Source organism: Erithacus rubecula, assembly GCF_903797595.1.
Source record: "Erithacus rubecula genome assembly, chromosome: 16".
In the NCBI taxonomy this organism is placed as follows: Eukaryota; Metazoa; Chordata; class Aves; order Passeriformes; family Muscicapidae; genus Erithacus; species Erithacus rubecula.
In genome coordinates, this window is record NC_136668.1 from 8,352,526 (window position 1) to 8,368,868 (window position 16,343).

The 16,343-nt window shown below is 41.5% G+C and overlaps 1 protein-coding gene across 2 annotated transcripts in view; it reads right to left on the bottom strand.

The window, feature by feature from the left end:
• VDAC1 (voltage dependent anion channel 1) overlaps window positions 1–9,733 on the bottom strand; it is a 72,373-nt gene extending 62,640 nt beyond the window's left edge. Inside the window, exon 1 of one of the 2 annotated variants that reach the window (XM_079319412.1) lies at window positions 9,697–9,733. The gene's annotated coding sequence lies outside the window, so the exon portion shown is untranslated. The remainder of the gene's footprint in view (window positions 1–9,696) is intronic. The other variant, XM_079319413.1, reaches the window with a different exon arrangement.
• Between the last annotated feature and the right edge of the window lie 6,610 nt (window positions 9,734–16,343).

The window sequence follows — 16,343 nt, forward strand, 5'->3', positions numbered from 1 at the left end:
AAAAGAGGAGCTTTCCCTTCTGCTTCATTGGGAAAAGGCAAATCTGGAACAGGTAAAGATGTACTGAAAGCCATCAGCACTGGGCAAATGATATCAGACTGGAGAAAGGCAATGAGGATGTGCACAGCCCTGTCTAGAACTTCATCACAGTGAGAGAAACATGCTCTCATTTGATGCAAAGCTCCTCAGCTCTCTGTGCCAAGCTGGTTGTGGCCCTGTTCTGCATCTGCTTGGCCAAAGTTTTGTGCCCACTGCTGCATTTAGAAAAAAAATATGGTGGCAAAATGTTCATTTTGCAATTGTAGTAACAGCTTTCTTCAAAAGATAAAACAGCTTTTCACACACTGAAGTGGATCTCCAAAGTTCAGCTTGTTCACATCTCAATTCTTCTTTTTCATTATACCAGAGGAAAAAGCCCTACATGACAATTTGCATCACACTTCTAACACAGAAGATCTGAAATACCTTCACAAGTTAGAGGTTTTTGCATTTTGATTCTACAAAGCACTTAAGCAGGAGCTTAATTTACTCTGGGTAAGTAGCATGTGGCTCCAGTGGGACTATGTATCTGATTAAAGAATAAGTGTAATTGTCTCTCCAGATCAATGCCATAATTTACTCCTCATTGAGTATCAGATAGATCTTTATAGTCTCTTCAATAAACTTATGCAGTGCAAAGCACTAAGTGATCCAACTTAGGAAACCAAGCACACACTACTGGAAATCTATACCAGGATGTATATTAACATTGCTGTTTAAGTATTTAATTTCTATTAAATTTCCTAGTCAAATAAAATCCTTGGTTCTTTCCCAGAACTTTATATACAGAGCTCATAAAAGCAAGCCTCAGCTTGCCCAACAGTGTCTTGACAAATTTCAGACACACACACAGAAAGAAAACAACCCCACCAAAAAACCAAAAAACCCCAAACAACAAAACCCCAACCAATCAAACAAACAAAACAAACCAAAGAAAACCCCCTCACTTATCAGCTCAGACCCTACAACAGGGACAAATTTTCAAGACCGTAGGGAATAACTTAAGGTATTTAAAAGAATACAAGCACATAAAATTAGGTATTGGGGTTGCTTTTGTTGATAGTTTGTGCTTTGGACACGTGTTCCTTTATCTGCACTTCAGGGACTCTCATTCACTCAGCTCTAAAAGTTAACGCATCCATCAGAGGAAAGATTTTAATGGCCTTCACAGCCAACAGTGACCCTACAGGAAGAATAAATGAGTATGTGTTTTTAGCTGAAGGCAAAGGCATGTTTTGCACACATGATGTCACTCTTGCAACTCAGGAAGAACTAATTGCTTGGCTTGTTGTAAAGTCTCCTACTCGTTGGGTTCCCTTGCAAATTATAGTCGTCTGGAGAGCTGCAGCATGTCATCAGCACACAACAATGTTGTCTGAAGCGTAATTAATATCTGTCTTTCTTTTCAAGTTCCTTATTTACCCTCTTTCCCCCATGACAAATATGTTAATGACCTCTCCAAAACCCACAAGTTGTCATTTTCAAAGAGCCCCTGTCTTTTTGCCTTGAGCTGAACACTTTAGATTAAATCACGGTGAGCCTGTTCTTGCCCCCATTAAAGCTATTGAGAGTTTTGTCAGTGACTTCAGTGTAAGCAAACTCTCACAGTCTGTAATGGGAGCAGGACCACAGTACTATTTTGCTTTGCACCTTCAGCTAAAGGGAAAAAAAAAAACAACCAGCACACCAAACAAACAATAGGCAGGGATTGCCATATCATTTAGCAGGATTTGGAACTGAATTAAGTGTCCAGAGCAACATGAAGATCATCAGATCAGCCAGTCCCATGGGCTGAGAAGTTTGTGTTGGGTTACAGGATCTTAAAAGGCCACTTGTTCTGCCCTTAGCTTGGATTTTGAAAATAGGTTTTATATTTTTGAGGTTATTTCTGACAATATTGACTGCTTACCTGGTTGTCTGTTAGTACTTACCTGCAAAGAGTGAAATACTGCCCAGAGTTTAATGCCATTCCCTATTAAAATAAACATATAGAAGATTTATTCAGAGTCAGCAATAAATGTATTGGTGGCCCAGACCATTACTGGGGAACATTTTGACACCAGCTTATGAAGTACTGCTCACACTCATAAAGGGCTTGGACGATTCTGAATATGTGTCCATTTTTTGGTGTATGACTTTACCAATGAGTCAGGTTTACAAATAATAAATGCATTTACACTAAGACAAGAAACAGGATCTTCTGTATTCAATTATCCACATCTGTATTCTACCTTTTTTTTTTCCATTTAAAAAATCCCCTTACTAAATCATCTGCCATACAGCAAAAAACTCCGTACCACACAAAAAAAGTCCTATTTCCAATACTACTTAGCTATTAGTTTCAGGTGTGAATAAAGCATTTCCCTTTCCAATAGTTAAACACATGGCAAATCCTCAAGCTGCATTTATCAAGTTTTCACATGTTTCTATCCCTCCCCAGTTAGCAAGGTAGAACTTCTGGAATTCTTACCGTATTAGTAATATGAATGCACTTGCAGGTAGAAACTACAAAATACATTATAAATTTCTTCTTCTTAATAGAGCTGAAAAGTAGAGGCTCCTTTTTCTATTCCAAGATGTGCTATAACCAGATTTCAGCTGAAGTGCCCCCCTTCTATTGATCTAGAACTCTGCAGATCCTCTGAGGATCACAGCTGGAAGCAGATATTCATCTCTAATTCCAGCTCTGCCTCAGTGGTGATGCATTTGAAAATGAATACTATCCCCAAAGGACTGTGCACTGCTGTGGTCTCAGCTAAGGAGGGACAAATTTTGTCTTAACTGGAGCACATTTTTGCCATCACTTTCCCCTGGTCAGGAGCTACTATACCATCCCATGAGGTTGCCAATGAGAGCACCAAGGTCACTATTCCAAGAGGGATTTGAAACCCCAGACTATCTTGTAAGCATAAAATACAGAGTCCACACCTCTCCCCGTGCTGCAGCTGTGATACAGAGTCTCAGTCCTGCAAAGCAGGGGAAGGAAACCCAAGGTCTGTGAGCACTAAGGTACAATATTCTAAAAGCCACCTGTCATTTACATTTTTTAAAAAAAACTTTCTGTTACATAGGTAGAGCAGCATAAATCAAGCACAGTACATAAACATTGCTGAATGACAGGCAAAATCCGTTTCAGCAGAATGATTATTTTAAATGACCTATATTGATTCTCATTCCATCATGATTTAATGTGTTTCTTCAGCATTATGTAAAAATCCTCCTACATTCATCATTTAATAACTATAACCCCCACTGCATTTAAAAGCATGCATACATTTATAAAGTCTGCCAGACAAGCCCAGTGGATTTTAATGATCTTCTCTCCTAGCAATAAATGGAGAGCTCATAGAATAGGGGTTGTGATTCAGGATTCTTGGGTTCTGGTCTTCATTTTGCAATACCATTGCTGCCAAACTACGCTTGACACCTCTGTGCCTCAGCTTGCCTAGTTCACAAATGGGCCCAGCAACACCTGTCCCAGGCTGTTAAAAGGTTGAGTTAATTGCTGCTCATAAATCATATTGAGAGCCTTGAAAAAGAGAAATATATATATATATATATATATATATGCAAAGCAGGTGTGATGTTGTAATAGAATTGCATTGCTTTCAGATACACAGTTTAAAATTAAATTCTTGGAGATTCATACCTCTGGTATCGCTTTGCTACCCATTAGCATTAAAGATTGTTTCCAGAACATTCAAAACATGCCTACAATGTTTGTGCAATTCAAGACATTACTATGACACTCACAGGGGAAAACACTGGAATAGGGAAAATTTTCCCTATGCATCTCCTGTTGGAGTGGAGTGAGTTCTGCATTCGTTTTGAGGGCCATGGGACCCAACTCTATTCACCATTTCTAATCAGCCTGCAAAAGCAACACTGCCACTTCATAAGATACAAATCCTACATTTAATGGCTCTATCACAAACAAATGCTTCCTCTCCCTCCTCTTAACAAGCATGTTGGGTGGGTGAAGGATTCAAAATTAGGCACCTTCACTTCTGGAAGTGTTTTGAGATCTGCTAAGTACAAAGGAGATGTTAAAATTACCACTTTCACTTTGATTTCTTTTTCCCCCCTCTCTCCATGAATTACTTGCCATCAAATCCAGCTGCTTTGTGGACAAGAAGCAGATCAGGGAGTTAGGAATGAACACTGTGTCTTTCAAAGTGTCATCCACAGAAATGGAGTTTGCAGCAGTAGAAATATAGAAGAATGTTATGAAATTTGGATTAGATGAGAAAATCACTATTCGGACTTCAATGATTTTAAATTCTTTCCTACTAGAAAGACAAGGGAACATTACAAACTTTCAATCCATGCCCAGAATACTGCAGAATCCAGTAAAGCTGTCTTTTCTTGGGCTTTTGGCTCAATTTCAGCTCTAAGATAGAGCCTAAGTAGATAATTTCTGTGCCTTTTCCCTGTTGCAGTGAAGTGACACAGAAAGCAATAAAGATTGAGGGCCGGAGGTGCCTACAGCAATATGACTCCATTCCTACACATCTCTCCCACTGCTCAGTGGGTTGAACACTCCCTGTGCCCCAGGCTGTGTACATGACCACAAGTGGACCTTTGGAGGAGAGAGGGCTTGAATCCCTGCTAGCTGTTCCATTCTGGTGTGATTTCCAACCACACAGCTGTGACAGAATCCCAGACAATGAGACTCACCCCTCAGCCCTGCCCAGGGTACCAGGGATCACCAGCTCCATTCCCAGCTCAGTCCAGTAGGCATGTGACAGATTAGCCTTTTCATTAACCCTTTCAAACTGAACTATTTCTGGTTCATTCACTGGCTGTGCCTGCTCAGGGTAACCTGAGGTTTGCTGTGGTGTCACTGCCCATAGCTGGGAGTTGGAACAAAATGATCTTTGATAGTCCAGTCCGACCCAAACCATTCTGTGATTCAACAAAATTTTCCCTTGAACCTTACATGACAAAAATTATGTGAAGGCCTCTTAACATTTAACAGCTCAATATTTTAGTAGCCACTTACCACCAAATTAACAAATCAAGCTACAAATATTGATTGTAACTTATTTCATGCTTGAAATCAAAAGGAGAAGCAGTTACCTGGATTACCCAAATCTGAAGCAACCAGATTTTACAAGGGGTCTGGATGCTGAACAGAGCCATCAGTAGGCTGGAGAACATAAATAGGGAAACAGGTAATATAAATAATCCATGACTGGAGGATTCAGCCCCCATTTGGGGGCAGAACACTGAAACTATTATTGCTGTTGCAACTGATGAATGAAAACAATTACTCATTTTATTTAGGCAGTTGTTAGTCCTGCCAACACAAGTTTACGAAAGCCATTAGTCAGACTGCTCGTAAAATGAAATAATAGAGAGATTTGATTTTAAAAAATCATGAGATGGTAAAAGAGCCCCAAAATGGATAAAGCTGTTCAGGCATTCTTTTCCTAACTGGTTCAGACAACAGGGATATTTTTTCCAAGCTTTTCTTTGTAGTAATGAAAACCAGAATTTTTACTATGATTTTTTTCTAATGAGATAAAGAGCAAGCCAAGTCTTGGGACTGGAGGAATTAGGACTTAATAGCTTCTCACATGGATAGGGATAAAATTTAGGAAGCTGGAGCAGTGCAGGCCTGGGCAGACGCTGCTGGGAGCAAGGCTCAGCACCTGCCAGGGCATGGCCACACAGAGATTCAATGGCTGGATGTAGAAAGAGGCCAACATGAGCACAGCAGGGGCAGGAGGATGGAGGGGAATGGCTGGCCCTGAGCCTCCTCCTGCAGCAGGATGGAGGGGAATGGCTGGCCCAGCTCCTGCAGCAGGATGGAGGGGCATGGCTGGCCCTGAGCCTCCTCCTGCAGCAGGATGGAGGGGAATGGCTGGCCCTGAGCCTCCTCCTGCAGCAGGATGGAGGGGCATGGCTGCCCCTGAGCCTCCTCCTGCAGCAGGATGGAGGGGAATGGCTGGCCCTGAGCCTCCTCCTGCAGCAGGATGGAGGGGAATGGCTGGCCCAGCTCCTCCTGCAGCAGGATGGAGGGGCATGGCTGCCCCTGAGCCTCCTCCTGCAGCAGGATGGAGGGGAATGGCTGCCCCTGAGCCTCCTCCTGCAGCAGGACGGAGGGGAATGGCTGCCCCTGAGCCTCCTCCTCTGCAGCACTGCAGGGACAGCTGGCTCCTCAGCCAGGGCCCACAGTCCTGCCAGCCCCACAGCACCAAAACCAGAGAGAAACACTTTGATTCTGGGCATTTAACCAACCCAGGCAGGAGTCTTCTCAGCCACTAAGACAAAGGTTGCCTGAAAAGAGCAGATATTTTATGCCCAAACACTCAGTTCTTAAGGGGAAGAGGGGCAAGGGTGGGTCAGCAGGGCAAGACATGCAGGGGAATGGGACAGGACACCTTGTACAGAACCCAGGAAGGTTCACACTGACCTCAGGAGATCCTGTGGCATTAGTGGATAAACTCAACTTTCCCTTGCTTTACAGTGGTGTGATCCAATATCAGAATTGAAAGAGAGGCTAAGAAACGTTTAGTTTCTCTCTAGCTTTGTACAAGCAACATCTAAGCTTAATTTTTCTAATATGTGAAATGAAAACACTCCACTGCAAAGTACCTTAAGAGCAGTGGATATGAAGAGCTTCATGGATTTGCAATCAAGGGAAAAAAACCCAAGACTTAGACTGAATCCTTATGAACCACCTTGGCATGTGGAGATCATGTAGTTCTTTTATAAGAGGGGTAAAAAATGGGATCTGGTTGTTTATTCAGCAATTAAAATCCTGCTGAGGAAGAAGCATTTCTCCAAAGCCATTAAAAATTACAACATGCATAGAGTTTGGGTTCATATGAGGTGTCCCAGGTGCCCTTGACCCCCATGCACATATTCTTTTTTTACTTCTGTTCAATGCATCTCAAACCCTCCTAACCTAGATATTTTTAATTCTTTCTAAGCAAAAGTTACAGTTAAACAGAGATTGATAGCATTAAAAGTTTAATGTGTTTAATGATCATAAAGAGAAGTCTTTTACAGAGTCTAAAAAAGACTAATTAATAAGAAAATGCAACTCAAGATTCTTTGCTTCAGCTAGGCCATCTGAGATATCACAATAAATACCTTTAAGAAAGATGCTTCATATTATTCCACCATTTCTAAATGGTGGGTACTGCTCAAAAATATCACTCCATAAGTTATTTCCCTGGCTGGATTTCCATATGTCATATGGTTAGACATAGAAAGGAGTTTTTCTGCCATCCTTCTGTTTGAGTAAGTCCCTGTGAATCTCTTTTGTCTGCTTGGATTGCCAGAAAGAAGCACTGAATCTCCTCAGAAGTGTTTTAATTGGCTCTGTGGGAACATGCTCTCATCACTCCCCTTCATTCTCTAACATATCTTTCCAAAATCATAATGCCTATTTCTCTAATTACTTTATTTGGCAGCCTGAAAATAAGGGTAATTACAGTGCTCTCTATTAGCCTGTAAGGAGGACAGAGGACTAGATAGTTTAGAGGAAGGAAAAATCAGACCAGTAGGTCCTGGTTATACTCAAATGGGAATTTCCAGAGGAAATGTGTGGTTATCCATGAAGGATTTCGAGAGCAATTTTCCTTTAAGCCAATACTGAACCAATACAAGACAACAGCAGCTCAGTGACAATGCCACATTCCCAAAGGAGATGTTGAAGAAATGTCATTACCACAATTCATGTTCATTAAAGATTTGATGTCAAATGAAAGGTGCTAACCTTGGAAACCTGGCCAGACTCCAACATAGATAATTGCATTCTGTCTCCCTGAGCAGTTCTCTGTAGAGTTCCAGCTGGACATTTCAGCCCTTGAACCATTACATAGCCTTGCTGTGAGTGGCTCAAGAAAAGGACTGTGCAACTCAACAATATTCTGTGTCAACAACTTATATCATGGAGATGCAGACCTTAGAGTGGTAGCCAGTCATGCCACAGAGAAGTTATTTGGGTTACTGTGCATCACTGCAGCCCTTTGACACTCAAATACCATGAAACCTACAGTGCATATAACTTTTGTGGGACAGACCTCTGAAAAGAATAAATATTGTATCTTCACTCTCAGTGTCTTGCTTTGGAAGAAGCTCATAGAGACAGGCGAGGGTTGCTGCTCTACTGGAACTGTTCTAGTTTGCATGGTGTCACTATTTCTCATGGAAGCAGTCCTGCTTGGATCTGTGAGTTGTGGGAAAATTTTGCAGTCCTGTAACACGACTACCAACTGTGAACACAGCACTTGCAGCCTGGCTGTGCTAGCAGCACATTAAAGTGCTGCAGCACTGAGACCTGCTCTGCAAGCAGAACATTTACAATTCCAGACACACTTATAGGGAGGATTCCCTAGAGGCAGATCTACATGGCTGGGCAGATGCTCCCTTCCTCCTGTGTCCCTGGGTACACAGTCTGGCCCTGTCTCCACTCCAGGAGGGATGTGGATGTGTATGGACAGCCACCCCACACACACTGATTTCCTTTGCCAGGGTGTCAGGGCGTGCCTGGGGATGGCAGCTGGGCTGCACCCCGAGGTGTGCCCAGTGGGTTTGTTGTGGAGCCAGGGCAGTGCTGAACTGCAGCCACTGGTACCACTATCTGCTTTCAGAGGGCAAGCAGAAAGCAGCACTGAGGGTATTTTGCATGAGCTTCCCAAGGGTTGATGAGTTTGTTATTATTTTATGCATCTTTTCCTTACAAAAGGGAATCATCACTTAGCTCAAGCAAACAGGATTCCTGAGAGTCCCATACTGAAAAATATCATCTACATGCAAAAACCTCAATGCAGAGACTCACTGAAGTCTGTCACACACTGATTTAAATGCAAGTGATTTCAAGGACTGCACTCTCAAACGTATCACAGGAAATTGTTGTAAAAGCAAAATTATTGACCATCCTACAAATACAGGAGTAGATAGAAACACATCCCTATTTATGCAAAAATCCCTAAGCCTATCTGATCTTATATTGATGGCCATTCTATCTTAGATTCATTTTGTAAGGCCTTTAATAAAACTGTGCAATAACCAGAGCTGGGGATGACAGCCTATGTTAAGTTTCTGACAGTGCAAAGAGCAATGTGGATGATATTCAGAAATTTTCCCAGTGCTCAACACCGCTTATCAAATTCCCTTCAAGCATTCATCACACCCATGCAAATAATTTATTCTTCCCCACAAAAGCTTTGTGTTTGATCACAATGACAACTTACTGCTTCTGTTCTGCATCACATACATTATGGAGCTGTACACCCCAGAGCACGAGCTGAATCACATTGAGGAAAGCTGTTGGGGTGACTGTCCATTTGTGCAGTCCTTGCACACAATTACATCTCATGAACTCACAAAGATTTAGTTATGTCAACAGGGCCTGCAGAACCAAGACCACGCTGTTGAAAAATGAGTTGTTAATCCTGAAAAGGATTAGCACATTAGAAGATAAGCAAATGCCTAGCTCAAGATTATTGTTACAAGTACTTTGATTATAAACTACATTTTTATCATTTAGGAGTCACTTGTCCTGCAAATACACATGCACTAATAATTTGTCTATTTAATCCCTGTGAAACCACAAACAGGTTTTAGAATCTGCTGATCAGGGTAAGAAGTCTGTCAGAATAGCTTTAGCAAATAAAAGAAATGCAAAATACCGAAACATACCTAGAGGACAGAGTCTCCTGACTGAGTAGGGTTGTAGGTTGAGACCCAAAGAGCTGGTAATTTGGGATGGAATAGCTTTTACAAATCAATCAGCACAGAAAGCCAACATCACACAAGTTACACATTTACCAGGCAGTGCTTGACAGCAAGAAACAAGCTGCAGCACAGAAAATTTCTGTGTATTTTAAGCCTCCATCCCAAACTGACTCCTCATACAATTCATCTGCAGGCTGTAATTTACTAAATCCATCTGTTGTTCCTACAGCTTGTTTTCTGGAAATTTTGCATTTCAAGGGTCTGCTTGTTAGAGAAGGTCAAAGAGTAATGCAGGCCCTTTCATTTTAAGTGACTTGAAAGAAAAGGAAAGGAAATTTATATTTAGAAATAGCAATGATTAACTAGGGGAAATATATTACAGTATTAAAATAAACTACATAGAATGGCTCTTGCTTCCAATTAGGCTGACTTTATTTCATGAAAAATATTTATATACAAATATAAAAAGCTGGGGAATGCTAACTTATACTAAGATGAAAGCATCTCATTACATAATTCATGTTTAGCCATTAAAATGGGGGATCACATTTTTACATACTTTTCCTTTTTGTCTTTCTAAAGTCTCTGCTTCTGTGCTTTCTTCTCTAATCACCAAAACTTTTCACAGCTTCTCTTTGTTAGCAAAGTGCCTATGGCAACTGCACACCTTCCACATCTCCATAGCCTTCAGAGAGGCACCATCTGATGCTGCTGCATCATTCTGCATCAGAACAGATTCACCACAGAATTAATGAAATAAACTCACATACAGTCTAAAATTGAAGGTCTCAAGAGCTGAAGTCTGGACCAGAGTCCACCAAGATTCACCCTGTATTCCTGTATTGGACAATATAAAGAACACCAAAGCCATTTTAAAAACACAGAGGAGACCTGTGGGTATCTCCTGAGCACACCCCATTGACTGTGAAGTGCTGGTGGTGCAGTTCAGGGCCATGCAAGACAGCTCCAGTCACCTCAAGAGCCCCAGGGAGTGTGTCCAGCCTCTGGGGACAACACCCAAACTAATTTAAACCACTGAATTCACTCACCCCTGGTGCTATAGCCATCACCAGAGGGAAGGGAGACAGCCCTGAGACCCCTTTCTAAATACTGTGCAGCTCATTCTGTGGGTGCCAGGTGTTCACTTCCACCTGATGAGCTAAAAATGCAGCTCAGATGTATTTCAGGGCCTGGAGGGACCATGATCCCAGCCCTAAAGGGGGCAATGACTAACACCATACAAAGTAGATACAGAGGGAAAACATAATTCATACAGCTGGACTTCAACCAGGAGACTAAAATCACCCTCAGTATGAGTGCAAAAGTCTCCCAGGACCCCTACTGGCATGAGCAGCAGGCTAAGTATCCCAAGCTCAGGTGTGCTAATGTCATGTGAGAACACTGCTTCAATCCTGACTCAGAAGAGCCCATGTCACCTACTGAGTCACCAAAACCACCCCTTGCAGCATGGGTTTCCTTGGAGTCCCCTTTGGAAGCACTGCTTAGCCCTGACCCTGTTTTGCCTATATATAAGTTTAACACGATGGGAGTCAAAAGTCGTATGATGCAATGAGATGCAGTTTGTTTGTTTTCTCAGGGGGCTCTCCCTCCTTCCAACAGCAACCCCACCAAAAGGCCCTTGTTTAAGGAGTAGAATAAGGAACATAACACAGTGTTTGCATTTACTTATGGTAGAGCTACACTAGCAGTTCCTCTCAAGTCTCTGAAGTCAGCTCCAGTACAGTTACTTGGCATAAGTTCATCCAAACTAAATGGGCTGACTTGGTTCAAATGTGTTTCACAACCAAATGATAAAATTTGGGGGGAGGGAGGGAATGACTAGTGATGACACATGTATTTAACACTGCATGTCTCCCCTTTCCAGATTAGGAGGAGCTGGCAAGCCTCAGTCTGTACACATGCCAGCAGCGGATGTCGGCACATATACAACACTTTTCAGAACAACATACTGTTGAAACATGCAGTTCAACTCCAAGGTACCCCTTCTGTTCAGTTAGCCCAAAACAGCTATTAGAATTGTCTTGCTTAATATGGTAGGATTTGTAGCACAGCTTTTAGTGCTGCTTTAATCTGGTTTCTTTACTGTTTGGAAGTGCTGAGAAGTTGGTAGGAGAGGCCCTGCTGTGCTTTGCTCAAGGTCCTCCATATCCACTTGAGCTGGAGGAAGTGATGAACCTGTTGGCAAGAGGGAAATATCAAGGATAGAGGGGGTGTCATAAATGATACAGGAATATAATCCTCTCTTCCTCTATCACATCCTCATTTTCCTTTCATTTTTCAGTCTCAAGTACAAAAAACAACAGTGCTGACAAGTTCACCCTGGTTCATTTTCAGTGTGTCTTGAGAAAGTCATCAGTAAAGATCTGAAAGAAATAATGTCTGCAAAATAAATAAAAATATATTCCAAATCAGAAATTAAGTGTTCTGCATTCATTAACAGAAAGCTCTGCTTTGATGACTTCAGATTTCAGTTCTTTCCTCCTTTTTCTTTCAATAATTTTGGTGTGAACATTTATAATTTCAGCATCCCCCTAATTCCATATTCTTTCTCCTGCTTCATTTTCTCCTTCATCTGTTCAATTATTTTATTCTTTGTCACAATCACTAACAATCATTAACAAAACCAAAACAAACAGTGCAGAAAAAACCCTCATCTTTTGGTGTGGGTCTGGAGTGATGCTGGATGTATCAGAAGAGGTCAATACACCCCATGTCACATGGGTTGATTTTAGACATTGGAATAATTTTCCTTTGATTTCTAATCTGGACACTCTATCCCACCACCATTATCCAGACAATTTCCTTTTATTCTCATTTCCTAACAGCTGCTTCCATTTCATCCCTCCCTTTCTTTCTGCATGGCTCTGGCACTGGGGAGGAGTTGGTCAGACTGCAAAGACTGGGGGGGCTTCCAGCCCTGGGACTCAAACTGGTGTTGGGTGTTTGTGTCAGGCAGGAGCTGCCAAAGCCTCCAGCTCCATCCTGCAGAAGTTTGATGTGCTGATGTGGGGATCACAGTGCAGCCAGCTTTCCCCTTTCCTCAGAAGCACCAGTCCCTGCAGATACCTCTTGGTGAAGCAAATCTCTGTTTTGGATCTTGCTCCTTTCACTGCCCTCTCAAGCATCCAGAGAGAGCAGTTTTCCATTCAGATGTCCCAGGTCACCACAACGAAAACCAGTTTCACTGTCTGCCACTCACTTCAGCAGTTCATTGCTGCCATCCAGCCCCATTGTCAGCAATGATTCTCATTCTGATCTACCTAACACAGATTTTTCCAAATAATTCCTAAAATTTCAAAGTGAATCATAGAAACATGGGATCATTAAGGTTGGAAAATACTTCATCAAGATCATCAAGAACAACTTTCAACTGGATAGTTCCATGCACACTAAATCATACTCCAAACTGTCACATTAACTTGGTTTTTGAACAGGAAATGCCAGGAATGGTGACTCCACCACTTCCATCCACTAACTCCTTTAACACCAGAGCTGCCCTTTAGAAATGAGCTCAATCAGCCAAGAGCAAGCTGGGAAGTGCCTATGTAGGAAAATACACTGCCCTGTCTGATGGAACACCTTTGGTGGGAGATACACAAAGGAGGAAGCAGTTAGAAGATGGTCTGGATCATCACCTCTTAACCAGGCTCAGTTGCAGCTGGACAGCATGTCTGAGCAGAGCCTGAGCTAAAAGAACAATATTTGGATTCCTCCTGTACTTTGTCCCATCCAGTGTTCAAACAGGAATCCCAGGACAAAGTGTACTTTGTGTGAATTGTAGCAAATGCACAGCAAGAGGCTACTTCCAATGGCTTGTAAGGATTTGCTTAAAATGTAAAGGACACTTTAAGAGAAAAAAAGCAGCCCTGTACCTTGGTTTGGTAAAAAATCAAGTTTTATAGACCCGAAAATCAACATACTTTTCCCTGTAGTTTACATAAAAATTGTTGTGGAAGAAATGAGTGTGATTCTGCAAATCCATCTTCATGGATCCTTTTAATTTAGAGGCATGAGTCATTGAAGTAGGGACTCCTTGGATGATTGTGTGACCACAGGATGCAGCCCTGGAAAAGTGTTTTTGTAAACAAATAAACATGTTCCTTCCTGTTTGAAACTCAGATCTTTCAGCATTGGGCAAGAGCCTGAGAACCTGACAGTGAGAGTAATAAGAAATATTAAATGCAATGCCAGTTGCTTGGTCCAGTTCCAACAGCAAGAGGTGAACAAAACACACAGGGTGAAAAATAGATTAGACTTTTAAAATACTTTAATAATCTGAAGTGTTACAAGTATCAGGAACAAAGAAAAGTCTTGTTAAGTGAAAATTGCCAGAAGAGATGGTTTTACAATCCGACAAAATCTGAACAGAGGGTAAAAAAACAAAAATTGGGAGAGTTGATGATGGCTAGTGCCATGTTGGGCTGAACACACATGGAGTGATCCAAAGATCACAGGCTCCCAAATGGATTTCACACTATGGCTTTTGACATCTGAGATAGTTTTTGAGAGAGATTATCCTCTTTTCCTAGAGAAAGCAGGGTGCTGGCCCCAGTCAGCAGTCTGCACTACCTTTGCTACTTGACTCCCAAAGGGGAAAAATGAAGTTTTTGGTCCTAACACCTGGAAGCATTTCCAGAAAAGCTTGTAGATATTCAAAAGTGACCTAAATATTGCAGTCAGTGTCAGGGAGTGAATTTTCTCTTGGTAGTTTAAAAGCAAACTTCTGGCAGCTGTCAGGGAATCCTTTAAGTGCATTTAGATCAATGCAAGAAGTCAAATAAACACTAAAAATCCCTCAAGATTAAGAGTGAATCCAGTCAGGAAATGGCTGAGCTGCTGCTTGACCCTTTTTTCTGTCACAGATCAACCAAGCTGGAGGATGCTCCAAGGCAGCCCCAAATCCTGCTGTACTGGGCACACACAGTAAGGAAAGGGCAGCACGAGGCTTGTCCCTGGCCCAGCTGGGTCGGGATGTTTCAGTTGCAAACGATAGATCTATTTTATGTATTAGAGCTTGTCTAGACTAAGGAAATGTTCCTGCTATGACTATGCTGAGGTAATTACACCAGTGTAAACCCCTTTGGGCAAAATAGAGCTTTCAGTGGCCTGATTTAGGCTGGTCACTTGCCAGGATTAGTTCAGCTGGTAGCAGCCTGTCCTCCAGGAGCTCCTGCTCCCAGCTGGAGTCGCACACAGGAGTTTCCATCCTTCTCATCTGAAATGTTGGCACTGCCAATCTATCAATCAAGCCATCCTTAAGGGATGGCAGTGCAAATGTTTTTCTCAAAAAGAATGGTAAATATTTAGAAGGCTCTTCTGTTAGTGGAGAACTGATTAATAGCCAAAAACAAAAAAATTAAAAAATAGCTGAAATAAATCTGGGTTTAAAATCAAAGTATTTTTGGATTTGTACATGCATATCAGGGAAACATGTTTGCTGCAAATACAATTAAATATTGCTGAAGGATGTTTAACATGAAAGGAGTAGATGTGTCCCTTATCCACACTAAATGAACTTGTGGGTGAGGACAAAATGTGTCCAAACAGCAAAATGGAGCTACTGCAAACTGATCAATTCAAATGAACAGAATCAAAACAAAACAAAAAATCCCCTAAATTAAATAATAAAAAAAGAAGGCCCTTTTAAAGCACAGAAGATGGAACCCTAGTCTAGGAGATGTCAGCAGCAACATTTACATTGACTTTAAAGGAGAGGCTTTGCTTACTCCAACGTGTAAAACCACACAGTGTTGCTGTGCATAGCATGGCACAAAATGCATGTGCTGAGTTTCACACACAGCATTCAGGGAACACGGTGATAAATGCAGGATGAGGAACAGGCAGACTAACAGACAGACTGGGTTACATTTTAATCTGGTTTACTGTTCCTGCAGGTGTTACAGTTAAAATGTTCTAAAAAGTTACAATATACCTTTCTTTCTAAGCAGTTACTGGAAGGACAGCTAGAAACTCCAATAGTAAAGCAAACATGCTCATTTTGAAGTTTCCTTATTAAAAAATAATAAAAGGAGGGGGCAAAAGTATGTCTGAAGCAGAAAGATGAAATCAGAAAAGTTCCTCAATTCACAGATGGCTGCACCTTTCTAAAAAAATTAAAACAGGAACCCTAGATTGATTTAATCACCCATACAAGCGAAAAAACGTAATGAAGATATTTAGTGCCAAATTGGTTTCTTGGGACCTTTTCTATGTAAATAATACAAATCAAACCTTGAAGTTCAGTGCAGATATGATCTGACAAGTAAGCCAGGCTTTTTTTTTTTTTTCCTTTGATCCAGCTCCAGAAATATTTTATCCAAGGTAAAGTTGGTTTTAAGTGTTTTCCATGTCAGTTTTTAATTTTGAATATTCATTAAATAGGAAACTTGCTTATAATGCTTCAAACACCAGTCAGGCTGCAATGACTTACAGCACAAAACCTAAAGATTGCCTTGTAAGAGGGGGAATATCAAGAACTCCCAATGTGACATGGGATTAATTTCCATTTCTCAGTTATTTTTAAAGATACAGAAAACACTGACAACCCCAGCTGAATATTTCCAAATATCAAGATGAGCCAGCTCCAGTAT